The sequence below is a fragment of the Protopterus annectens genome, chromosome 16.part0, assembly GCF_019279795.1.
Source record: "Protopterus annectens isolate FY-2018-M chromosome 16.part0, PAN1.0, whole genome shotgun sequence".
NCBI lineage: Eukaryota > Metazoa > Chordata > Ceratodontiformes > Protopteridae > Protopterus > Protopterus annectens.
Window position 1 is genome coordinate 782,896,773 of NC_056750.1, and position 26,599 is coordinate 782,923,371.

At 38.3% G+C, this 26,599-nt stretch overlaps 1 protein-coding gene across 1 annotated transcript in view; it reads right to left on the reverse strand.

Moving 5' to 3' along the window:
* The window catches only part of AJM1 (apical junction component 1 homolog), a 285,961-nt gene extending 267,027 nt beyond the window's left edge, over positions 1-18,934 (reverse strand). Inside the window, exon 1 of the mRNA XM_044058824.1 lies at positions 18,537-18,934. The gene's annotated coding sequence lies outside the window, so the exon portion shown is untranslated. The remainder of the gene's footprint in view (positions 1-18,536) is intronic.
* Positions 18,935-26,599: the final 7,665 nt, after the last annotated feature.

Below are 26,599 nucleotides of genomic sequence, written 5' to 3' on the forward strand. Positions count from 1 at the left end.
TCCAAGATAATACAATCCCTGGGGAAGGGACACATTCCTCACCTGTGAGCAGTGTCAATCTTACACAATTGTAGGCCATCTGTTTTTGGATATCCTTCAACCCCACACATATAACTAATAATTGGAAAAATTTAATATTAATGATAAAATCTCAACTCAATTCCCTGGACTAAAGAACCATACCGTACTGTCTCTATATCCTTCCTACCTCATCGTCCAAGTAAAATTAATTTTCTGCCTACATCAAATAGACTGTACTATACAGGTCTGGTAATATAATGCCATACTAATTTCTATGTGCACTGCAGGTGATATTCTGATGCACATCCAGTGTGGTTATCGTTTACACAGAATCATCCATCCATCCATCCATCCATCCATCCATCCATCCATCCATCCATCCATCCACAGCCCCTTTTCCCATTTTTGCACATGGGTCAAGGTGCCATTTTCAACAGTGACATTCATCTACAACCAAGGTTTATAGTCTTTCAGTGATGCATACTCTTATCTGACTTAGCTGAAATTATTTATGGTGGAAAGCTGGCTGTGATGAGTATAAAGACAGTGGGGGACTGATGAATGCTTTCGCCAACATTACTTTGCCTTACTTTCGAGCATTTAAATACTTTTTCCCCAAAATAAAAAAAAAATATATATATATATATATATATATATATATATATATATATATATATAAAAGAAAACTCACATAGCTTCCAAAATGACATTTTTTGTGAATTTTCTTTTTTTTATATCTGCATTGTTTTGGAACTTGTATTCTTAGTTCCATATACATGAATACATGCTGCTACACTGTCATGGCCTTAGTACAGAAATGTAAGTCTACCATATACTACGGTCAGTTTGCTATTGACTTCTGCAACAGCGACCGGTGTTCCAATTATCCAGTCAGGAGCTGTGAGACTTGAAGGGGAGATGGGCATTAGTGGCTACGAACTTGCTCATTCACTTTGAAGGTCAAGTGCAAATCCAGGTCAGAGCTAATCCCAGAGAAAAGCAGGGACTAAAGAAAACTCCATCCACTAAACACTGCTCTGGACAGCAGGACGAGCACAGCTGATGAGTGGCACATCTGTGGCATTCAGGCATCTACATTGTAGCACAAATGTTGCTAAGCTTTAGATGGGTGGAACACATCATGCATCCCATGTGCCCCCCCCCTTGCAAAAGTTGGAGCACCCATTATCCTGTCTTAGGGACATGGAATTTGGAATTTGGTGACAATATATCAAAGAGTGGAGGATCTTTACAGATGTAAGATAATCAAGAAAATTAAACTCTACAGTCCTGGAGCTGCACATAATGCAAAAATAGAGCAGTATTAAAAAAATGCTGCCGAGTGTGTTCTAGTTATGTACAGCTTTCTCTGCCACTGTAAAATGTACACATTCAGTGATATGTTGCATGTTGACTGATTGTTATTTATATTTAATGGCAGAGTGAATTCTATTATCTCCATGACTCTGCAGTACAGTACTGCTGCAGAACAATGACCCCTACAGGTCAGTGTGAGGAGGGCAGTCATAAAGCAAGCATTAGGGTAGCCAAAGTAAGGCAGCTCCCACCCGCTTATGCAAATTGCATGTTGCCAAGATTTGTAATAATGTAGGCAGTAAATCATATTACACTGAATATATAAGCAGCTATGTTCCCTGATGAAATACATTTGCACTTTACTGAAATGGAGAGCTGAAATGGCCCCTCTGCTAAGTAGCATGCCATGTTTAAAAAAAAAACAAAAAAAAGTTATTATGCACATTTGACAGTTGAAAACTTTGCCCATGCTGCCTGCTGCTAACTTGTATAAAATATATTGTTAGAAAACTGTGTCAATGTACTGCTATAGCATGTGTTCCAAAGATACTGCTAAAGTCCAAGAGTAAATAGTTTTTTTTGAGCAGAGCATGATCAATTGTGAATACAACTGCTGGAAATTGTTTACGTGTCAGGCAAATAAACTGCAGAGGACTCACACTTGGATACTGACATATATTTCAAACAGACTATCTCATTAAATGTAGTGAATAAAACTTTTGAAATCTTTGAAGCATCCTCTCAGGAAAAGAAAAGTAAGTTTGTGATGTTACTGATCAATGAATTCCCCTTTTGTTTCCAGTGGAGTGCTAAATAAAATGTGGTCAACAACATTTTTTCCAGCCAGGGTGCCTAATCAGATGAGTGGTACTGGGTGTCCTATGAATGTTCTGCAGACTGGATACAGCCCAGATGTGTTCTACATGTTGCAAAAAGTGATTAATCAACAATTTGATGTAACAAACATTTGATTATACTTAAAGTCTTCAGTATATTTTTCTGGTTACTAGATTTTACAGCACTTTTAGAGAGTTATTGTTAAAATGTATTACACTGAGTGACACAGAAGCAGTGTTATGATATATTTTATTACAATTTATCTCAGGACTCAACAAAATGGTGGTATTTTAATGGCTAGGATGTATATGCTATAATCTGCATACAGCCTTCATAATGCACTTTTCAGACTTGCATGTCATGTTGTTATGTGGGATTAAGATAATTCGGTGCAAATTTAAGAAAAAGAGAAAGAATTGACAATGAGGCTCAAATAAATTGTTTACTTGTTAAGCTTGGATTCCTGTCTCAGTGATTTCTTGGTTTACATAACTGCTTCATCTCTGAAGTTTACAAAGTTTATTTAAACTTTCGCTATGTAATCCAATGTAACTACTGTCTGTTTATTTTAACTGTGGAGCTTTTCTCCCCGGGCCTCCGCTGAAAATGGACCTACGTCCAGTTGGACACTCCCGGTCAACAAATATAAATAAATACATAAATAAATAAATAATTAACTGAGGTTTGAGAACATTAGTTTACTCTGTACCAGTCTGTCTATACACACTCTACAATAATATGTGTGTGTAATTTCACCATGCTATTATTTGTTTTTTTTTATGGAAAATGAATGATACTTTTTTCAGTAAAATGGTTATAATATTAGAACAATTCAGTATTCTTTTCAGTTCTCAAGACACATCAACGGACACAAGGACATACTGCCGGAAGAGCTCTGTGCAATCTTTGAAGAGGTTCAGTTATTCACAAAATCAATTAATCACCACCCTGCCCCATTTAACCCTCCCCATGTAATCAGTTGTGGACATGTTTTAATGCATTATTTACTGTAAATGTTTTGATTGTCTGAAATTTGGTCTAGTAAGTAACCAGGGAATAATAATTACTTAGCTCAGTTAGGAAAATATAATGAGATTAGTTAAGTACTGTTTTTTTTTGTTTCTGTGTGAATCTGTTCATCTGTGTTATTTTTAATATTTCCTGTGAATGAAACTTTGATGTTTACTGTAAATTGATATTTAGTATTTTCTTGTTCTTTTCTTGTCTATTATTAAATATATTTAAACTTTTTCTTTTGCCTGATCCTTTAGAGAATATTTTAACCTTTGAGAGTACTTATAGTTTTGCTGTGACATTGCGGCCACTCCTGAAAGCCTTGCTGTTTGATCAACATTACCATTTGTATTAATATTAATTTCACTCAGTATAATTGGGTATCCTTGCAAGAGCCTTAGAGTACCAGGCTTTGGAGTGTCTGGTGGCAGTGTAACTACCTTATAGTCTGGGCAGAAGGAGGCATAGTTAGTAAATTAGTGCCAGCCATTCCCAGGTGTGTGTGTGTGTGTGTGTGTGTGTGTGTGTGTGTGTGTGTGTGTGTGTGTGTGTGTGTGTGTGTGTGTGTGTGTGCAAACCAAATCTCAAAGAGTGTGGAGAACTTGGCTTGGACACTCAGCTGAGGTCTCAACCCTATAGCTGTGCCAGCGGGGAGTCTTATTGGGGACCTGGAGGGAGACAGACAGAGAAATCCAGATGCCAGACTTAGTGTGGTCCCTGTGTGGTCTTAAGGGAAATTGTGCTTGATGCAGACAGCTGCATCTGGAAATATTGTGTGTATCCATTTTTGTTGCAAGTGAACGTCCCTCTCCAGTATCAGTGGTGAGGATTCAGACTCCTTGATTACTGGCCAAGAACAGGGATGTCACAATGCCGCTATTATTAAAAACACTTATGACATACATGCTATTGTTGACAATTGAAAACCAGAGTTGCTTGCCAGCAGCAACATCTGCATTAGAATAGTTCTCTTTAATTTGGAATTATTCAGATGATTTTTACTTCTGCAGAGATTGAGTATATTGACTTAGCATGTGCTATCAGGTGGTTGCTATTTCTTAAGATCTTACAAGTACTCTTATATTTAAAATGTGTTACACAGCTAGATTTTATGGTGTGGTGCTAGTGATCTTTGTACAATTTCTTGTAGTTTATCTAAAGCTGCCAATAAAGTACATGCAATATATTTCTTCATAATAAAAGTGGTTATAGTTGTAGGGGGCTCTCTGTGGATGAAAGTACCTTATGCTATCTGGTCATTTTCAAAAGTCAATAATCTGGTTTTGCAGAACTAGTATGTGTGTGTGTGTGTGTGTGTGTGTGTGTGTGTGTGTGTGTGTGCAAACCAAATCTCAAAGAGTGTGGAGAACTTGGCTTGGACACTCAACTGAGGTCTCAACCCTATAGTTGTGGCAACGGGGAGTCTTACTGGGGACCTGGAGGGAGACAGATAGAGAAATCCAGATGCCAGACTGAGTGTGGTCCCTGTGTGGTCTTAAGGGAAAGTGTGCTTGATGCAGACAGCTGCATCTGGAAATATTGTGTGTATCCATTTTTGTTGCAAGTAAATGTCCCTCTCCAGTATCAGTGGTGAGGAGTCAGGCTCCTTGATTACTGGCCAAGAACAGAGATGTCACAATGCCCCTATTATTCAAAACACTTATGACATACATGCTATTGTTGACAATTGAAAACCAGAGTTGCTTGCCAGCAGCAAAATCTGCATTAGTATAGTTCTCTTTAATTTGGAATTATTCAGATGACTTTTACTTCTGCAGAGATTGAGTATATTGACTTAGCATGTGCTATCAGGTGGTTGCTATTTCTTAAGATCTTACAAGTACTCTTCTATTTAAAATGTGTTACACAGCTAGATTTTATGGTGTGGTGCTAGTGATCTTTATACAATTTCTTGTAGTTTATCTAAAGCTGCCAATAAAGTACATGTAATCTACTTCTTCATAATAAAAGTGGTTATAGTTGTAGGGGTCTCTCTGTGGATGAAAGTACCTTATGCTATCTGGTCATTTTCAAAAGTCAATAATCTGATTTTGCAGAACTAGTGTGTGTGTGTGTGTGTGTGTGTGTGTGTGTGTGTGTGATATAGAGAGAGAGAGAGAGAATTAAGCTATAATGCTTTGGCTACTGTGTCTGCATGTGAAACAAATTTGAAATAGGTGATGTCATTATTATTGTTGCCAATTTTTTGACACAGACATCTGAGTAGAATGTAGTCAACAATGATGTTATAATTGCTGGGTTTGTTGGAAGCCTGTGGATATAAATTTACACATAATCCACCACTGGGCAGATGTCTTTTCAATGAATGTGAGTTTCAAGGGAAGATAAGTTTACTGTTGCTTGTTTTAATTCTGTTTTCAATGTGAAAATATTTTGTACTGTTTTCTTTAGCAAAACGTCATCAGGATTTGTGCTGTAAATTCTGAAATATAGGTTTTAAATCAAATCTATGTAAACATTGTAAAAGTAAAGAAAACAGAGTACGCATACTGACAGATTTGAACAGTGTTTATGGTAAGTGGACAGAGAGAGCAAAGCAATGGGACATTAGAATGGTTGTGGGGGGGGGGGTCCCTGGTCCATTACCCTGTCTAAGACTCTGTTTGATAATTTGCTCATGATCAGGCTTTACTCACGCAATGTACTGTCTAGGAGCAACAACGTGGAATACATAGCTGTAATCATTATTGTTTCACTTTCCTAACAATCACACATCAGCCACACATACAGGTGGCTGCCCTGGTGGAAGGGGTGAAGAGTGAGGAGGCATGCTGTGTATACATATGACAGTAGGCACTTGAAATACATGATTATGACCATTTGAACATTTGCCTTCATCCCAATCTAGCGCAGGAGGGCTATAGAAGCAGACTGTCTTTTTTTTTTTGGTGGGGGGTTGGGAGGCAGGTATTATTCCCACACAGAATTTGTCTATTTACATAAACAATTGTCCTGTTTGTTTATCACGAGCTGCTTTTTTGTCAGTTTTGAAGTAGGTTTACCACCTTCTCAATTGTCCAAAGTGTGATGTTCTTTTTATGGAAACAAGTTTTGCAGGATAAACCATATCCACAACCAATGCAAAGGACCAGACTTCTTTTTTTGTTGTTGCCAAAATAAAAGCTCGTGCTTCTACAACTTTATTATATATAAATATTTTCAGTCCTAAATTCTCAGGACATTCACTATTTTTCAAGTCTTTTTGCAGGACACAAATGCTCAAATAGAGACTGTCTTGCATAAAGACGGACAGGCGGTATAATTTTAGTTTTGAATATTAAGCATTGGGCACAACTTATGTTTCCTAGAAAGAAAATAAGACTGAATTGATTTTCTTATTCATGATTTTTCTTCAGGTCACCTCTGTATTAAAAAGTAAGGAAATGCTCTAAAACACACATCAGAGCATCTGTAACCCTATGTCTTCAGGTGCCCTAGCTTAATTGTGTTATTTCTTAATTGTTACTGCTGTGCTATCTTGGCCAGGTAAGGTGTGTTGAAAGGATGTAATTAAAAAAAAACTAAAGTTGAACAGCAACACTGAATTTCTTTCCTTAATCAAAATTTTAAACTCTGTTCAAACCATCATTAGATGAAAAAGTGGTGTAAAAATGAAAAAAAAACCCCTTTAAAATGCACATCAGAACATATAGAAAGTCATGGCTACTTGAAAATGCTGAAGAGTATGGCAAAATGTGAGAACAAATAGAAAGAAGTAATGCACCTGCTGTGGGGATCATGAGATGTGAGAAAACAGACAGGACCACTGGAGGATGTATGTATGTGTGTGTGTGTGTGTGTGGGGTTGGGGTAAAAGAGTAATCCAGGCCTGTACATCGTGTTGTGATGTATCACTGTTGCAACTAAATGCCAGTCACTGTGAATGTCCATCTATGAGATGGACCAACAAGTTGTGGTACATAGTCCTGTCACTAAATAAGAGCATTGTAGCTGCAACTCAGTCTATGCGTACTACTCCTACAAAAACTGCAGCATGAACTAACAGGTTGCTTAGGAGATGCTGGTAGTAAAATTGATACTTAGACTGGAAGTGTTCAGGGGGCCTTCAACTTAACACTTGAAAAAATGCTAACATTGGCCCTGAGAATGACCGTGAATAAAACATGTAGATGCAAATGATATATTACTTAAGTTATTCCATATCTCTGGAACAAACTATCATATTCTGTAAGGGCATCTGGAAACATAACTTTATATATATATGTACCATTTCGCTAGACAGAGGGTCCGAGCTAGGAAAGATGTGCAGCAGGTAAAGGTGATAAAGGATAATGAGGGAAACATACTTACAAGCAAGGAGAGTGTGTTGAGCAGATGGAAAGAGTACTTTGAGGGGCTGATGAATGAAGAGAATGAGAGGGAGAGAAGGTTGGATGATGTGGGGACAGTGAGTCATGAAGTGCAATGGATTAGCAAGGAGGAAGTAAGGATAGCTATGAAGAGGATGAAGAATGGAAAGGCCGCTGGTCCAGATGACATACCTATGGAAGCATGGAGGTGTTTAGGTGAAATGGCAGTGGAGTTTTTAACTAGATTGTTTAATGAAATTTTGAAAAATGAGAGGATGCCTAAGGAATGGAGAAAAAGTGTTTTGGTACCGATTTTTAAGAATAAGGGTGATGTGCAGAGCTGTAGTAACTACAGAGGGATTAAATTGATCAGTCACAGCATGAAGTTATGGGAAAGAGTAGTGGAAGCTAGGTTAAGAATGGAAATGATGATTAGTGATCAGCAGTATGGTTTCATGCCGGGAAAGAGCACTACAGATGCGATGTTTGCTCTGAGAGTGTTGATGCAGAAGTACAGAGAAGGTCAGAAGGAGTTGCATTGTGTTTTTGTAGACTTAGAGAAAGCATATGACAGGGTGCCTAGAGAGGAGTTGTGGTATTGTATGAGGAAGTCGGGAGTGTCAGAGAAGTATGTAAGAGTGGTACAGAATATGTACGAGGGTAGTATGACAGCAATGAGGTCTGCGGTGGGAGTGATGGATGCGTTTAAGGTGGAGGTGGGATTACATCAAGGATCAGCTCTGAGCCCTTTCTTATTTGTAATGGTGATGGACAGGTTGACAGACGAGATCAGACAGGAATCCCCGTGGACTATGATGTTTGCAGAGGACATTGTGATCTGTAGTGAGAGTAGGGAATAGGTGGAGGAGACCCTGGAGAGATGGAGATATGCTCTAGAGAGAAGAGGAATGAAGGTCAGCAGGACTAAGACAGAATATATGTGTGTGAATGAGAAGGAGGATAGAGGAATGGTGAGGATGCAAGGAGTAGAGGTGGTGAAGGTGGATGAGTTTAAATACTTGGGATCAATAGTTCAGAGTAATGGTGAGTGTGGAAGAGAGGTGAAGAAGAGAGTACAGGCAGGATGGAGTGGGTGGAGAAGAGTGTCAAGAGTTATTTGTGATGGACGAGTACCAGTAAGAGTGAAAGGAAAGGTCTGCAAGAGGGTAGTGAGACCAGCTATGTTATATGGGTTGGAGACAGTGGCAATGACAAAAAGGCAGGAGTTAGAGCTGGATGTAGCAGAGTTAAAGATGTTAAGATTTGCACTGGGTGTGACGAGGGTGGACAGGATTAGGAATAAGTATATTAGAGGGTCAGTCCAGCTTGTAAGGTCTGGAGACAAAGCCAGAGAGACAAGAATACACTGGTTTGGACATGTGCTGAGGAGGGATGCTGAGTATATTGGGAAAAAGATGCTAAGGATGAAGCTACCAGGTAACAGGAAAAGAGGAAGGCCTAAGATAAGGTTTATGGATGTGGTGAAAGAGGACATGCAGGTGGTTGGTGTGACAGAGCAAGATGCAGAGGACAGGAAGAAATGGAAACGGATGATCCGCTGTGGCGACCCCTAACGGGAACAGCCAAAAGAAGATGATGATATATTTATATGACAAATGGGTTGGTGGGCATGTTTAAGACATTACTTTTTAGGAAACAGAGTTTGTTGATGGCCAAATGGTGTGAACACTGGATCACTAAACTATTTTATTTGATTTTATGATTATTTCTGTATTAACTAATGAAGATACTATTTTCAAATTAGAAAAAATGCTTCCTGCCGCATTTAACTTGTGTATGAAATATTGAACATGCTATCATGTGGCTATTAAGCCAATTTTCCACTAAAATCTTGAACTCCAAAGCGTTCTACTAATTTATAACTGTTTACCGTACTTCACTGTACTATGCAGTACTACATATCAGAAACAAAAAGCTTCATCCAAAAACTACATTTCTTATTTTATGCTGGTGTCAAAACAGCATATTATATGCTAGGAGTACAGTGCACGAATGAAGAATGCTACACAAAAGGCAAAACAATGTACACATTCCCTGAGGGAGACGAAACCCTAACTTACATGCAGGGAAACATCTTAGTGGATGTGAACACTCATATTTCAGGAAATATTTTTACTGGGCATCTCTGTCTGATATACTCTCCAAATAGAGATCCATCTGTTTAATAGACAAAGAAATTATTTAAGTAAATTCAGTATTAAAGACTGACAAATTATTATCAAAGCAATCTGTGACCTGTAATGACTTTCTCATAACGCTCAGCATGAGTCTTTCGGCCGCTGCTCATTTTTTCTATATGCATGATTGGCCACAAGATCAAGAAAACAAGTACAGAGCTTCAGTTACTTTCAAGTCAATGAAAAACAGTTACCTTCCAGCATTTGTACATTTCAGGTCTTAAAGCCAGGCAGCAAGAACAACTTTGTTGTATTAAACAAAGATATTAATGTTACGTAGGAAGACCAACATAATAAGAGTTTGTCACATGAATGTGATATAGCCTAATCCATTTAACAAGACAGACCTGTCTGTGCACAGAAAACATAACCAATCACTGATTCACTAGACATGATCCTTTAAAAACACTGTATTGAACTACTTAGAACTAAAACTTTCAGGCTTCATTTTTAGTAGACACTTGATATAGATGAAGGATTTTTTTTTTGTTGTTGTTGCAGTCAAGCATTCAAGGATACAACATCTCCCCTAAAGAAACTTAACTAAAAGAAAGGAAGAAACTGTTGTAAACAGGGGTGTACCCAGGAAATTCCATTTTGTACTCTCAAACTCTTTTTACTGCCCCCCCCCCAACCACTTGGCATTTGAAGAAAAAATTACTATTTTTCAAAATGTTGTCCCCTAGCAGTTAATAAATGCATTTTCAGCACTTCTCTCTAAAACTATTAAAGATATAGATTTTAAATTAGCAATCCTCTCTCTAAGCAAGTTATGTATCTGTTGTTAGAGGCATTTGTTTCTGAGTGATGCAAAGTAAAATATACACTTAGAGTACAAAGAGTGTGCTTGGCTACACCCGTGGTTGTAAAGGTCTACCACCTTCATCTTGTCTATTAGGCATGGTTAAGTGTACTTACATTAAACAGGAGGGTTGGATAAAGTTTCTGTACAACTACAATCATCTCAGATAAGCTTTTAAACACAGTTCTACATCGTTTGCCTACCCATTTCGAATCAAACAGCTAGAATGATAAACCACAGGACTTTTTTCTTATTCTCATTGCTTCCCTTTCTGAGCTGCACAGAGCTACATACTTAAAGTCTGCCCCATGAGAAAGCCACCTCATCTTGTTTCTCTGCTGTGACTGATTCTTTATGGTGGTCTTGAGGGAAGAGGATGAACATCTCTACCAGCTACTGAAACGCAGTACTGTCTTCACAGGCTTTAAAAGCATTGCCACCTCATTTCCTGTACATCTATGGAGGTGACCATATACTGCAACACACAGCACACCTGCACACAATCCACATATAAGTTATCTGTATCTGTAATCCCATGTCTCTTATTTATTGAGTTATTTATAATACATATTTAACTATTTAACCTAAACTGCTGCATACCACTGTAAAAACATGTCTTTTGTAATTTGTGTGTATACTGATCATGTTTGAATAACTAAATGTATCTGTAATTTTTCTATGTAGAGCTTTTCTCCCCGGGCCTCTGCTGAAAAAGGGCCTTTCCGGCTCAGTCAGACACCCCCCGGTTAACAAATGTAAAATAAATAAATAAATCTGTGCTGCCTGACTGTGTATACTACATTTTTAAAACTTCCATAAACATTAGCCAAAAATATAACCATTCTGCATTTTGTAGTGAATTGCAACACATTTTAAAGCACAGATCACAATGTAACAACACTAAATTTAGCCTGGCTGGACAGTGTAGAATGATGGTGCCCTGGCTGTGAACCAAGCAAACGGGGTTTGACTAACAACCCTGACAATGGTGGAGCCAAGCAGTGACAGGAAAGGAATTAAGGACCAAGACCTGCTCATATCTTCTCGGAGGAAGGGGGTTGTGTGTACTTGGGGGCATACTGGGTAGTGCAATCTCCCTGATGGAGACCAGGGAAACCACTGCTCATACCATATGGGGAGAGGCAGGAATGCTTAGAGAAAGAACACCCCCTTAAGGAAATGATGGGCAACCTCTGCAAACAGCACAGTGCACTTCACTCCCTCTTGTCTTGCCCAATAGTTGCAGTTAGGGCTGGGGAGAGTAAAAATTAAAATCTGTAACCACCCTGATGTCGGTCTGAGTGATGGCATTTACTAGCGGATACCTCTCAACCTATTAGTGCAAGAAATCTGGACAAAACCAAACATAATGGAGTGGGAAGGCCCACAAATAAGGATAGATTTTAAATATTACCCTTAGAAAATTGGTGGGATAACAGGATTTGTGCTAGTGACTTCAAGCCTCTGTGATTTGCCAGAAAACCACACATTTTATGAGGAACAGACCAAAATATGAGGCAAAAACTGACATAAGGGTGTATAATGAAAAGGGGTATAGAATATATAGGACCAAGTGAAGATGGGGGTAGGGCTTATGAGTGACTAGCCCAAAGTCAGCTCTCCCAACCTTGCGGAAAAGATGTGGTTTGATCTTTTGTGAACTTCAACACCTGTCAGAGTGGTAGATGTCAGCTCACAGCATATCAGGATAAGAGATATGAGCTTGGTACTAATAAACCATTTATGGTAACCTTCATGTGGTGCATGGGTCACAGCAAGGCTTTTGTTGTGCTCACATCAGCCTCCAAAGTATGGGATTAGGGCTTAACAAAGAACTCTCCCGTTAACAGTCAACTCAGTGGAAAGGAAAGCTTCCATTAAAGTCATGTGAAATAACTGTTAATAAAAAAACTGGAAGGATGGTATGGCAACAGGCTTTCCTCAGGGTACTTGGACCACTTCTGTTTACTTTATTCACAAACACATTTCCCCAGGATCTCCATCAGTTCTATGCTTTATGCTGATGACATAGTGGTAACTACAATGAATCAATCACAAAAACAAAAACTTTGAAACAAACTAGAACAGGATTTTCACTCCTTTTTAACTGTTTAATTAAAATAGACTGAATATTAATACAAATAATACAACAATAATGCTCTTTGGAACACATCAAAAACTGACCATCACCGAAAAGTCAACAATCACAGATCCTAACAACATGCTGCTCCCTGAAATTAACAAAAATACTTTGGTGTACTACTTGATAAACAACTATTGTCCTCTTCTCACACTGATTTATAAATTCACAAAGTATTGAAGCAACTAAAAGTTGCATACCAGCTTTAGAAGTGTGCTAAATTAGAGAATTACATGGCTACTAAATTTGTTTGTCAAAAAGGATGGTCTTGTACTTCTCAGTAACTTATGACATGATGTATAAGTACTCACCCTATAATTTGAGTAAAGTCACTGTGCCCAGCATATAAACTGCCTTATTTTACATACGTATTAACTGGGTAAACCCACTGGATGCAAGTGTCCCTTTGCAGGAGTAACTCAGGAGCACTTACTGATTAAGTGGCTTGCTGAAGTTACACAGTAGGCAAATGGAGATAGGACAAATTAAACCCTGTACCCATGACTACAGAAAGAGGGTTAATAGCTCAGAGTCTTCATCCGCTTTCAGCCAGATTTCTTCTTAATGTCAAAATTCTTATCTTTTCAGTAATGTGTGCCTTGACTTTTTGATATCTGTCATTTTTGCAAGCTTTCATTTAACAATAATGTCACTAAGGCCTGTTTAAACATTGACTCACCTGGAAATATGCTACAGACACTCCCCATTTACATAATCCAGTGCTATATAATTTGCTTTGTACTTTAGATTTAGACAACAATTGACCTATCGCTACTTTACTGCCAATATTTACGAATTACATTTTCATATTGTACAACAGCATTATCTACTTATTAATGGTGCAACATTCTAATGTCATTGTCATCTCACTGTTTTGATATCATTTTGTCTGGTTATTAAAACTAAAACAACTGGCAACTTCACTGAAGACTGAATCCGCAAAGTTTAATGAAGCACTTTTTGTCCAAATACTTCTTTGAACTTCATCAGATACTAACATTTACAAAAATAAAATTTAAATAGTCACGTTTAACCATGATTAAAATCAGCTGGTCTCTCCATCTTAAAATTTAAAGGAACAGTAGTTAAAATAGCATTGTGAACATAATATGCATTTCCTGTTCTTTAAAACTGCATTATTTAACAAGCAAATTAATACATTCAAAGTACCAGCTGCGAAGCAACAAAAACACCAGGAACTCGGACTCTATACTGAAACAGATGATTTATTGCACAAATACAATTTTTATATGTGCAATTTTTATGTATGTAACATGTGAGGGGTTGATTACTTTATTAGTTTTAGACATTTTTGGGAATGTCAGATGTCACCTCACACATGGAAGTTTTATGTATAGGACTTAGGTTTATGTATTTGGTCCATGCTAATTATATAATTGTTTAATTGTTTTTTTGGCGGGTTTTTAGATTATATATAAGGCATTAATTGTTGGAATGTGTTGTTCTGATGAAGACAGTAGTGTACTGTTGAAAGCGCTCAATCGTTTTTGTGCAATAAATCATCTGTTTCAGTATAGAGTCCGAGTTCCTGGTGTTTTTGTTGCTTCGCAGCTGGTACTTTGATTGTTGACCACTGGGATAACTTTCTTTAAATTAATACATTCATCGCAGCAGCAATATGGTGAAAATCATATATGAAAATTGTGTAAAAATGTAAAGAGTCTCCTTATTTATCTAACCTTACATTACAAACATTTTCAAGTAAAAAATTAATAAGTAAAACATAATTTCTATAACGTTGTTATTACAGTATTTCATCACATTAAGCTTTTCTGTCTTAAACAGCATGTGATAGAACACATGTCGTTCAATCCTGGAAAGTTATAAGCATTGAGACGAATTTGCCAGAGCAATTCCAACTTTTCTAATAATAAGGTGAATGAACCCCCTCTTGGATTACTGTCCAAGAGGGGGTCTATTCACCTTATTATTAGAAAAGCTTAATGAGATGAAATACTGTAGTAACAACATTATAGAAATTATGTTTTACTTATTAATTTTTTTACTTGAAAATGTTTATAATGTAAGGTTAGATAAAAATGGAGACTCTTTACATTTTTACACAATTTTCATACATGATTTTCACCATATTGCTGCTGCGATAAATTTATTCATTTGCTTGTTAAATAAGGCAGTTTTAAAGAACAGGAAAATGCATATTATGTTCACAATGCTATTTTAACTACTGTTCCTTTAAATTTTAAGATGGAGAGACCAGCTGATTTTAATCATGGTTAAACATGACTATTTAAACTTGATTTTTGTAAATGTTAGTATCTAATGAAGTTCAAAGAAGTATTTGGATGAAAAGCACTTCATTAAACTTTATGGATTCAGTCTTCAGTGAAGTTGCCAGTTGTTTTTGTTTTAATTTCTCAGTTTTTTTGTATCTTGGATTTTGGAGTTTTTATTTTGTCTGGTTATATTTGTATTGTACTTGCCATGCTGGCCTGGGTTGGGAGTGAAAAAAAGTCCTTGGACCAGCTCACTTACATGTTTAACAAACAAACTAAATAAATAAATATCCTCAACATGGGGGCAATCAGGGTTCATAAGTACAGACAGCCCAAAAGTAGTTTCAGCAAACGTGAAATGATCAATGTACATTCATCAGAACTACATTCATTATCAGTGAAGTTTGCCTCTTTCTCCATTGTTGTGCAACCTCAGAGTTGGTGTATATACTCGCCCCCACCACAAGCACAAAAAAAAAAAAATTTCCTCAAATGTTCACTGAAGGTAGTTCTGGTGAAGATTTTTCAAACATTTGTCTTTCAATTAAAATTCCTTTGTGCAAGTCGAAACAGATCTATCTGGGAATAGGGTAAAGCTAGACAACCCTCACACTGTTAAAATGATGGCAGTTCTCAGCAAAGCTCTGGTCCAGAGTGAACTATGCAGCTAGGTGTGGTGATTGGAGAGCTAAAACACCACTGATAATTGCTGCAGGATGGCCATGGGCTACAGCTGACTTTTAACACTTGTCTTAACCAAAAGGTGAGTCACAGTAAGGGAAACTTCCCCTGGAGAAAAGTCCCGACAGCAGATGAATTGGAGTGCTGGTCAGATAAGGTGGACCAGGAGAACCACTGGGAAGCTAGACGTACATTCCTTTGATTGTTTTCAAGCATGAGTGGCAAAAAAAGTATATTGAAAAAATAGCCATACAGAAAAAAAGTACTACAAAAAGCCATTACCAAGAGCTTTTACTTTTTTTCTCAAAACCTTTGAGACAGCAGATGAGCAAAGTTCACATGCAAGCTTGCAACATTTTACTGAGCCATGCAGAGAGTTACCTCTTTTGCTATTAAAAAAAAAACAGAAAGCAAAGTTTAATTACATTACTTTGTACTGACTGTCCAGTTCAGTCAAACAGGTTTTAAGATGCTACAAGTATGAGTCCAAAACCTACAGATGACAGCAAATTTGACTTTAGTATCATGAGGTGTAGTCTGAATTATTTTGACTCTTAACAGTCTTTCAAATACAAGAAAAAAAGTATGCTTTGCTATAACGCAGACCTCTAAACTGTACCTAATTTGGTGGAAATTTCCTATTTTCAGGTTATGAGTTACCCCTTTGCACGATGTACCTAGTTTTGATGGTGGATTCCTGTTTTCAGGCTTAATTTACTACTCCACATGATTTTCTGAACTCTGCACCCCCCAACCATGTCAACACACACACACACACACACACACACACACACACACACACACACACACACACACACGCACGCACGCACACACACACACACACACGCACACACACACACACACACACACACACACACACACACACACACACACACACACACACACACACACAATTTTGAAGCTGTTTACAACACAGAAAACCAGACTGCATGTCCAGAATACCAGAGGCACCAATAATTTAAAGAAAGAGGACTCACGTGTTACAGCTCCCTTTTTCAATAACAAAAATAAATGACAGTGTGAAGTAGATTTTTGCAATATAATGTATTAAAGTTTGCAGATTTTACACTGTTCCTTCAATAATATATTTTACTTAGTCTCAGTTTTATAAACTTGTTTCTAAGTAGTATTCCATAGCCTTTCTAGAAATGGGAGTAGCTGTGTGTTATTAGAGATTCGAATTTTATACAAATTATGTGTCTAGATTTTTGGAAGGCTGTACCACATTTTCAAGGGCTTTTGTACGTACTTTCAGTATCTGACAGTTGAAAGGTATGCTGTAACCCATCTCCTTAAAGAAAAGCCATCTGAATATTGTGCCATTCTGCTATGTATTATCATCAGTTGAGACTATTCACTTGAACCTGGAATAACAGTGCCACAGGTATCCTCTCTAACACCACACTAATAGTCAGTTAAATATATGATACATTTTGCAAACAAACTGATTCACAAAGTGATTTGGTCCACTACACAAAATTATTTGCAAGCAAACTGATTTAAGGAAGAAAATCTGTCCATTACACAAATTACTTAAGAGACCTGTCATGGAAGAATTAGAGAGAACATTTCTTCGACCAGTTACATTAACAAAATGAAATTGATGCTACAATCATGACAAGAACAAAGAAGCTAAAAATATCAAGCGAATGCTGGAGGATGACTGTGTATGTTGAGTTGAAGGACAAGAGAATGTGTAGATGTGAGCATAAAAGAAAGACTTGTGAAACAATGTAGAAGTGTGTGACCATCAATGACCTAATACATGTCAAATAAAAACAGTTAACCCAATGCAGCAGTTGGCGGTAGTTTTAATGAGAACAGACCAGACAAAATAGCAAGACATTTTCTTCTGAGAGTTGTGAGGAGCTAAAGCAGACTGTCAAAAAAAAAAAAAAAAAAGGTTGCCCAAATTACTGAACACATTAAAAATCAAATGAAAGCATTACAAATCAAAAGCACAAGTGAGACAATCCAAAAATAAGTCGTTGCTTGTGATATGAAGAAAGCTGCCACAAAAGCCTATGAATCACCTTCTGCTTAAAATGTGACCTTATATTTTTTGCATGTATGTGTGGATACACTGTGCAGCTAAGAGTCACATTACATACACATATACACACATACACCTAATACATCAAACAACGGATTTACTAATTTCTCCTTTAAAAAAAAAACAGTAGTTGGTAGCCCAGGTACCACTCATACATGCAAGTCCAAACACTGATCACATCATCCAAACACAGAAACACCAACTCCCAAGATCAGTTTTATTCAGCAGATACCCTTACTCTTAGTATAAATACCTCAACAGGTCATTTATACTTTGTGACCACAAATCGGTTCGTTTTCCACTGATATGTTAAAAGATCAGAAGGTTTAACTTTTTATTACTAACACTAAGCAACGTGAAACGTTCAGAAGGCACATGCCGTTCATATGCAGGTCTGTGCCTAAAGCTGTGAACCCCCACCCACCCCACGCACCCCCACCTTCCAAGGCATACGCAGATCACAATTACAACTCAACTTGAAATGGCGAGCTCAGGCAGCATAGATCATTGGAACATATCATTAAAAGCATCTAAATATCATAAATGAAAGGATGCTAATCCCAGAAAGAGATCAGTAGAAACATAGCATGTACATGCACTAGCAAGTTTAGGTTCTCAGAAAATATCGGCATCATGTCAGACCCTTACCATCTATAATTTTAAAACCATGTCTGCATGATGTAGCCCATATCTGATGTTTTTTAGTGTCTGTCTCTCTGTTATACATACACATACAAAATACGTTAATACCAATAACACAATTAATGCAAGCTGACCCTCCTCAGACACACCATTATTATTTTATTTGCTGGGGGTGTGGGCTTAGAATTCCACTGCATTCTCCATTGATCTCTGTTCGTCCTTACCGGCTTTGCTGCTCTTCATCTGGATGCCAGGGGGGATAACCTTTCTAGGAGCAACACTAATTGCTCAAGTGCCAGATAACGCTTGGTGCTGGAGCTCCCCAAGACTGTGATGATGATGATAATGCAGTCCAGCTCTGCTCTATCTGCTGCCATATCCAACAACCCGAATCCTGCAGCTACCTGCTGCTGCCCCCGCCCGAAGGCTTTTTCTGCGTCTTCACAATGTACCGTCGAATAGTGCTCCACTCCATATCTAGCTAGGTGAAACGCCGGCACCGGTGCTGTTGGCACCGTGCCTTTGATCCATGTGTGCCTCCCATGGGTTACATTTACAGGGAATAACACGACTGAGAAGCAGCCAACCACCCTTCTGCTCACTCGGTACCACCTCCGCTCCTGCAATCACATCATGGATCACTCTTTTCCAAGCTCCTCCTGCAGCAGCAGCAGGTTGGGTCCACCGATGCCTCCAGGCCCGCGGTTCGATGCCCCGTTCCGTCCCCTCCCGCCTGTAGGAACGCCATAAAGATGCTGGGCGTGCTAGAGGCAGCTACCCCTGTCAATGAAATTAACCGAAGGATGGCGATGGTTCCAGTCCAGCACACTATGCAGAATACTGTTTACAAGAAGATCGTCATAAAAAGCAAAACACATTTGCTTACCAGTGTAGAAGTTTATTATCGATCTAATACTTCTCAACTGTACATATTTCCGCAGAATGTCTAGATTTATGTATCATATTTTCGGTCCGTTTTTTCATAAAATTGCGTTTTTCTGGCAAACTAGTGGCAAATCATTAAAGGCTGAAGTTAGAAAGTAATGACAGAGATTTGAGTTTCAGACTTCACACCCTTCAGAAAATTCATGCTAATGCAAAACCTGTTATTCTATCAACTTAAGAGCAATATTTAAAAACTGTCCCTATCTTTGGGCCTTTGTCCCACTTTTATATATAGCTTGGTCCAGATTTCTTGCTCTAAGAGGTTGAGAGGTATGTAAAAGAGAATTGATTTCTAATCCTTAATGTACTGTGCACACTTTGCTCGAACTGTACTTCATTTATAAGCACTACTGACGGACAAAGCAATAATAAAGAGTTAATAAAGCGAAACTGCTCAAAATAGGGGAAGTCAGTACCGGAAGGTGGGCAGCTGCTCAATTTCGCAGGCTAGCAACGTTTATTTGTAGTGTCATGCCGGCTGTTTATAAATTTGCCTTTGCCAAAGTCTGAAATATTCCATAGCTTTCAATTTCTTAGCACAAAAGTCTGGACAAAGCCAAAAATAATGGGGGAAAAGCCTCGAAGATAGGGACAAATTTCAAATATCTTACAAACTTACTTAGAAAATTACGAGAATAAAAAGTCTTGTGTTGCGATACATTTTCCAATGGATATGAAGTCTGAAACTCAAACGACTGCCATTATTTAGTGAATTTATTCCTCACTGATTCGTTACAAAAATCCAGAAAAATTGAAAATTTTACGAGGAACAGACCAGAAATATGAGGCAAAAATCTGACCGTGAGAATCTGGACAGTTGAGAGACCAAAACCTTCAGCTGGGGAAAGAACCAACAGCTCCCATATAGTTTTCACCTTAGCATAGAGGGTGCAGCCACAAATGTTTATGTTGTACACCCAACAATATGCAATTGCTCCTATCTTACTATCAACTATTGCCCCTTACACACTAAAGAGATGATGGGTCTTTTTCTTTTGCCCTTGTGCTTGCTGATCACCAAGTCTCCCCCAGTAAGGCTTAATCCAATCACTACCACAGGTTCATAGGTTAGTACTAGGCTAACTGCTCTTCTGAGCAATTTTAAGCGCAGCCAGTTAACCCATGTAAGAATTAAGCCCTACACCTTGTGTGTGTAAGGCAAACATCTTGAACGTTATGCCAACCACCCTCTTACTGGATCTTTTTAAATTGTCACCCCTACAGCTGTAGAAAGAGATTTTTTAATTATTTTTTTCAAATGAATTTTAGGTGGAACCAAACTATATACACATCAATTTTGCAGACCTTATCTTAGAAAGATTATAGACATTTTATTTTGCCCCTATAAACCAAACTGCTCAAAAGAAGATATATGTATTTATTTATTTGCTTAATTTATTGACATTTGATTCCTGGGAAAGTCCGACTGGGTAGGTGACAATTTTCAGCAGAGGCCCAGGGAGAAAATCTTCAAAGTATTACAATACAATAATTTTACCATCTTCAAAAATAATACAAAACATCTACAGTTTAAATAATTATATCAAATTAGACCTAGTACAAAAACATTGGTTGAGAATAAATATGTGTTAATACTTAGGGAAATTTTAGTCAATTTATAGTGAAATTAAACGTAATTTAGTAGAATACAAACAGGAATTGCAATATGGAGAGACAGGAAAGCAGACTTACGTATATTTAGAGAGAGAGAGCCAGGGGAGAGAGTCTGATAGAAGTAAGGAATTGAGTGAAGAAGGGAGAGTAATGAGGTGTAAGGTATAAATAGGAGCTTAAGCACATTTAAGGATATAGTTATAGTTAGAGATCTACTTCAAGACAGCACTATCACAATATATAACATATTCATGCTTGCCATCCCAACTTGACAATGAGTTGTGTTAGTTAAAACACAAATAAATAATAAAATTCCATTGTAATGATCTTAAATTATGGTAATTTCTCCAGAGATTAGGTGTACAGTTGTTGCAATGATTCTGAGATACTTTTTATTGCATTTATCTACACACAGACACGCAAACATATACGCAATCAATACAGATTCTGCCTACAACACAAGGAAAACAAAACAAAACAAAAAAAAAACAAATTATAGGAGTTACATGACATTATTGGAAAAATAGAAATAATAATTAGTTTTCTGCCCTAATATATCAAATTTCTATCAAATGTTTTATTTTCATATCACTTTGACATTTCAGATTCTGGATTTACACAGTAATTTCCCAGAAAAAGTAAAATCATTGTTCTCGACAGTCTTCATCTCCCAGTCCTCCTCCACTCAACATTCTTTGCTTTTGCACTTCTCCTTACCAGTATTTCTTCTTCATTTCATATTTTCAGTGACACCCCCTTCCTTTCTGCATTTCATGGAATGGATTTTACATTAGATAGCTTAAACACACACTTTTTTCTAACAGTGGACACAAAGGATGGCTTGTAGTTGTAGTGATACAGATGTAGAACACAGATTTGCATGAGCCTATCATTTTTAGACATACTAAACATTAATAACATCTACATGAAAAATCCTTTACCTGTCATACCTTCATTTCACTGTTCTGTTCTGACTGAGCAACTGTCATAAACCATAAACATTCATATGCAGCCATGTTTTCAAAAAGCAGGCAAACATTTAATAAGGTGGCTCACAATATCATCCCTTCCCTAATCCTATTCAAGAAAAACCTGAACCAGCTACTTGGAAATTGGAAATACACCTGGGCCTAGCACCTATGTCTCTAAAGGACAGAAGCAACCTATACATCTTGCCCTAGCTTACTAAGGCAAATAAATGCGTGCGATACAATTGGAATACTTGGATAGACTTATAAAGGCCCCAGTGGTTGTTAGCCTAGAATACACCTATGAACACCTATTTTGTTTCCCATATGTATACATCTCAATTTAAACCAAATGACTTACCTGACATGCCATTCTGACAATAGTGATATTGATTAATTATAGTGTATATTAAGTATTGGAATTAGTCAAAAAAATATTCAACTATCATGAAGTGTGTGAGCTCCCTCCAAAAAAAGTGCCGCATACTTAGCCCAAATATTATTTAGCTTATTAACATACATAGTGTAAACGTGATTTATAATGCAGTGTAAGAGAGATAGTCATACATTGCTGCAGTTCTTTCGTACATTATTTCTTTTTCATGGTATTTTTTCTTTTTTTCTTTTCCATCATCTCCTTATTACATTGTAAGAGGATATATAGCTTCTTTATTCATGTTTATATGATAATATTTCACATCCTTAACTACTTCCTCTTTCAGTGCACTAACACAATATTAGCAAAAGTCATTCATTTACTTATTTATGCACACAAAATAAAGCAAAATCATGTTGATGCTTTCTGCTAGGAATGGGAGTTGTACATTCTTCCAAGCTAGTAAGTTACCAGCTATAACGTACCATCAGGCAGCTGAGTGAGCTTTACAGTTTTGGGGGACTGCAGCAAAATTCACAGTCAGGAGGGGGAAGAGTCTAGTAGAATTAGCTGAACTTTGTGGAGGTACAGCAATTAATGAAGTGAGCATAGCCAAAACTGGATTAAAGGTGTCATCTTCCCTCCCACCCACCCATATGTAGACTTAACAGATTCAGGGGCCTTGAAAGCAGTATCAAAACCAGAAAGATTTTAACAAGATCTATCAGAGTGAGGACTGAATTTCATCAAGATTAATAAAGTTGGGGAGTCAAATAAATAAACACATAGTCCCCAATATCCCTAACAGGATGTCAGATTCTTAGCAGAATACAAAGAAATGAGGGACCCAATATTTACAGCTCAGGAGGGTCCAGCAGAACTGGTTCAAGAAACTCTTAGAAGGAATAAGTAAATAAATTAGTAAGTCAAACAATATTAATAAAATCAGGCTCTCCATAAAAAGGACATGTTCACATTCAGTGTGTGTGTGTGTGTGTGTGTGTGTGTGTGTGTGTGTGTGGGGGGTCATTAGAATACAAAAGTCAAAAGGTCCCCAGTAACACTCTATCAGGACTAACCCAGCATCATAATTAAGAGATTCAAATGTACACATCCCCTGTGGTAGACAGAATACCTCCCAGAAGGATTAACAAAGCCAGTAGGTCCCATCCAGTGCAAGTGTCAGATGTATTATAGCAGAAATACTGACATGGTTGTTTATTAGCAAAAGACAGTTTGGCCTGTATGCTAACAATTTTATTTATTTATTTACAGTTGTTAAGTAAGTAGTTCTGACTGACAAGAACCATTAGTCCGTGTGTTCCCACATGAAACACTTCACAAGTTACACTTAATAGTTTAGACTTACAGATGATCCACCAAGTGAAGACCTAAATTCCTGAGTTTAATCTTCCACACTACTCTCTTTTATATCACAGTAATTAGAAGTTAAGACCTTGCAATTTAACTAATTGCTTTAAGACTGTTCCCTCACGCCATGCTGAAGTATCCATTCAAATTGCACATTTTATTTATGCAACATTTGTTTACCAGGAAAGTCTGACTGGGACAGAGACCATTTTCAGTGGAGGCCTGGGGAGAAACACTCTAGATACTTGTCTTTGGAATGTGGGAGGAAACCAGAGCACCCAGAACAAACCCACGCAAATGCAGGGAGGACATGCACCCTCTGCACAGAAGGCATCCCAGCCAAGAATCGAATCGGAGAACCTCTTGCTGTGATGGGACAACACTAACCACTGTACCACTGTGCTGCCTGCATTTAAATGCACATACCTGCCCTCTCCATTACCAACGTGTTACAATGTATGCATATGGTTACATAGTTACACCAAAGAACTTAACTCTTCATCTGGTATAGTAGACTGTTACATTATATACATGTGATGATAATAATTGGTGTTTTTCATTAGTGGAGTTTAACAGTTGCATTTAGTTTGTTTTATATATGTTCACAGTTTTGTAGGTTCTTGCTAGATAACCAATCCAGTAGATCATTAGAAGCCTAGGCATAGAATTTCCATTATTCATAGGTTCATAGGTGTATACTAGGCTAATGGCCCTGGAGCCTTTACAAGCCTAGCCCATAGGATTACCCTGGCATCGTGCCACCCGACCTTAGTTCCCAGTGCCTCTGTCGAGTAGAACCACTGGAGTGATCTCCAGGATGAATTTTCTATTTCCCATCCATTCATCAAGATTTCTCTTGAAGAGGGCCAGTGAGGTGCTCTGTTTGACATGTATGGGACATTTATTCCATAGCACGGCAGTCTCTGGGTTATGAACCTATCCCTTCAGCTTGTTCTATTGATTGTGGTAATGATGTTGAGGTCTCTGGAGCATGTGGTGTGGATGGATTGGGATTTCCTTAGATGTATCATTTCTAACAGAGCTGGGTCAGACACGGCTTTGTAAGTCAAGCAGAGATCTCCTCTAAGTAGGTGATATGAGACAGAGAATAGTTGGAGTTTTTTGAGTCTGTCCATACAGGACAAGTGTTTACGGCCTAGGATCCTGTTTGTAAGGTACTTTTGCGGACTTTCCAGTTGTTGCAGGTGTCTAGTGAGGTACATGACAAATGGGGCATTGTACTCAATGATTGGCCTAATGAGGGAAGAGTAGAGAGAGACAATGACCTCTTTCTTCCTGGATGCAAATCCCTTAGCAATGAGATGTGCCACATAGAAGGACTTTCTAATGACAGTGGCAATGTGGTAGTCAAAAGGGAGGTTGCTGTCAACCTGTGTTCCCAGATCTCTTATAACGCCTTCTGTGTTCAGTGGACTACCATCGATGTGGTAATTCATGGGAACTGGATTTTTCCCAAAGGGGGTGATAACACATTTTTTGGCATTGAGCTTAAATGGTTCTGACACCAGTCATTGGTCTCAGTGAGGCCATTCTGTGGGATGTCACCATCACTTGGGGAGTTAATAATAGCTCCCAACTTGCAACTGTCTGTGAACTTTATCAGCCAGAGTCCCTTTGTGTTGGCCTGGATTTCAGAGAAGTAGATACCAAACAGGAGAGGATCCAGAACCGAACCCTGTGGGCCTCCACTTGTGACTGGTCATCAGTCTAACTTGGAGTCAGCTACTTTCACACTGTGGGTTCTATCTGTGAGCCAGTTTTCAACCCACCTAGTGATATAGGAGTTGATGCCTAGCTTAGTGAGTTTTTCTACGATTCCTGAGTGGGGAATGGTATCAAAGGCTTTGGCCAGATCAAGGTAGGCTGTATGAACCACCTTGCCATCATCCACAGCTCTGGTGACTGATTCAAAGAAGTCGACCAGGTTGAGCAGACATGATCTACCCTTCATAAAACCAAACTGTGTGGGATCCAGAGATTGGAGATTCCCTATATCCTTGTTTATTAGGTCCATGATGATGTGTTCCATAGCTTTGTATATCAGACTCATCAGGCTAATGGGGTGATAGTTCCCAAGGTCTGTAGTCACTCCTCCTTTGTGGAGAGGGGTGACTGTAGCAGTGCACCATTTGGTAGGGACAAAGCCTGAGGTGAGGCTGTGATTGAACAGGGCACACAGATGAGGTGTCAGTTCACTCTGTAGTTCATGTAGAACACAGCCAGGGATATTGTCAGGTCCCATAGAAGCTGTATTCTTGGCCTTGGAAAGTACTCTTTTAACCTGTGCAGCAGTAATACTGGGTGCCTGGCAATCTACTGGTATTGTGATTGGTTCTTTGGTGGGGGGGAGAGAGGGGTAAAGTTGGCACTGAATCTGTTGGCCAGTATACTGGCAACATCTGTTGGCCCAGTATAGGAGGTACCATTGTGCAGTAGCTTAGAGAAAATCTGGGTATTGCCATGGAGATTCTTTACATAACTATAGAAGGCCTTGTGGTTGTCTTTACTATCTGCTGCAATTCTGTTTTCATAGCTAGCTTTAGAGGATTTGATGAGGGATCTCAACTTTTTGATGAGGCTGATAAGGGAGTTTTTCCAGTCTTGGGACTTCACCTTATTTCGCATCAGTTTCCTCCTTCTGTTGTAGAGTTTGTTTATGGCAGGGGACCAACAGATTGGCTTCCTTTTTTGGAGGAGAGTGTCTTGGTTCTATTGGTTATGGCAAGATCCATGCATTTGTGTACGTGTTTGTACAGTGCATTGGTGTATGATTCGGTGGTCAGGCAATTATTCTGCATTTGCCTGCGTGCTGTGAAGTTAGCCACCTCTGTTTTTATACCAAAGTTAGCTTTGGAGAAGTTTTTCATTGTGGTTACCTTTGTCGGGCAGGTGGGAGGGATGTGGATTTCCAAGGTTATTAGTTTGTGGTCGGATCTAACCAGGGAGGAGTTGACTAATGGGGTAGAGTAACGGTCGCCCATGTTAGTAATGA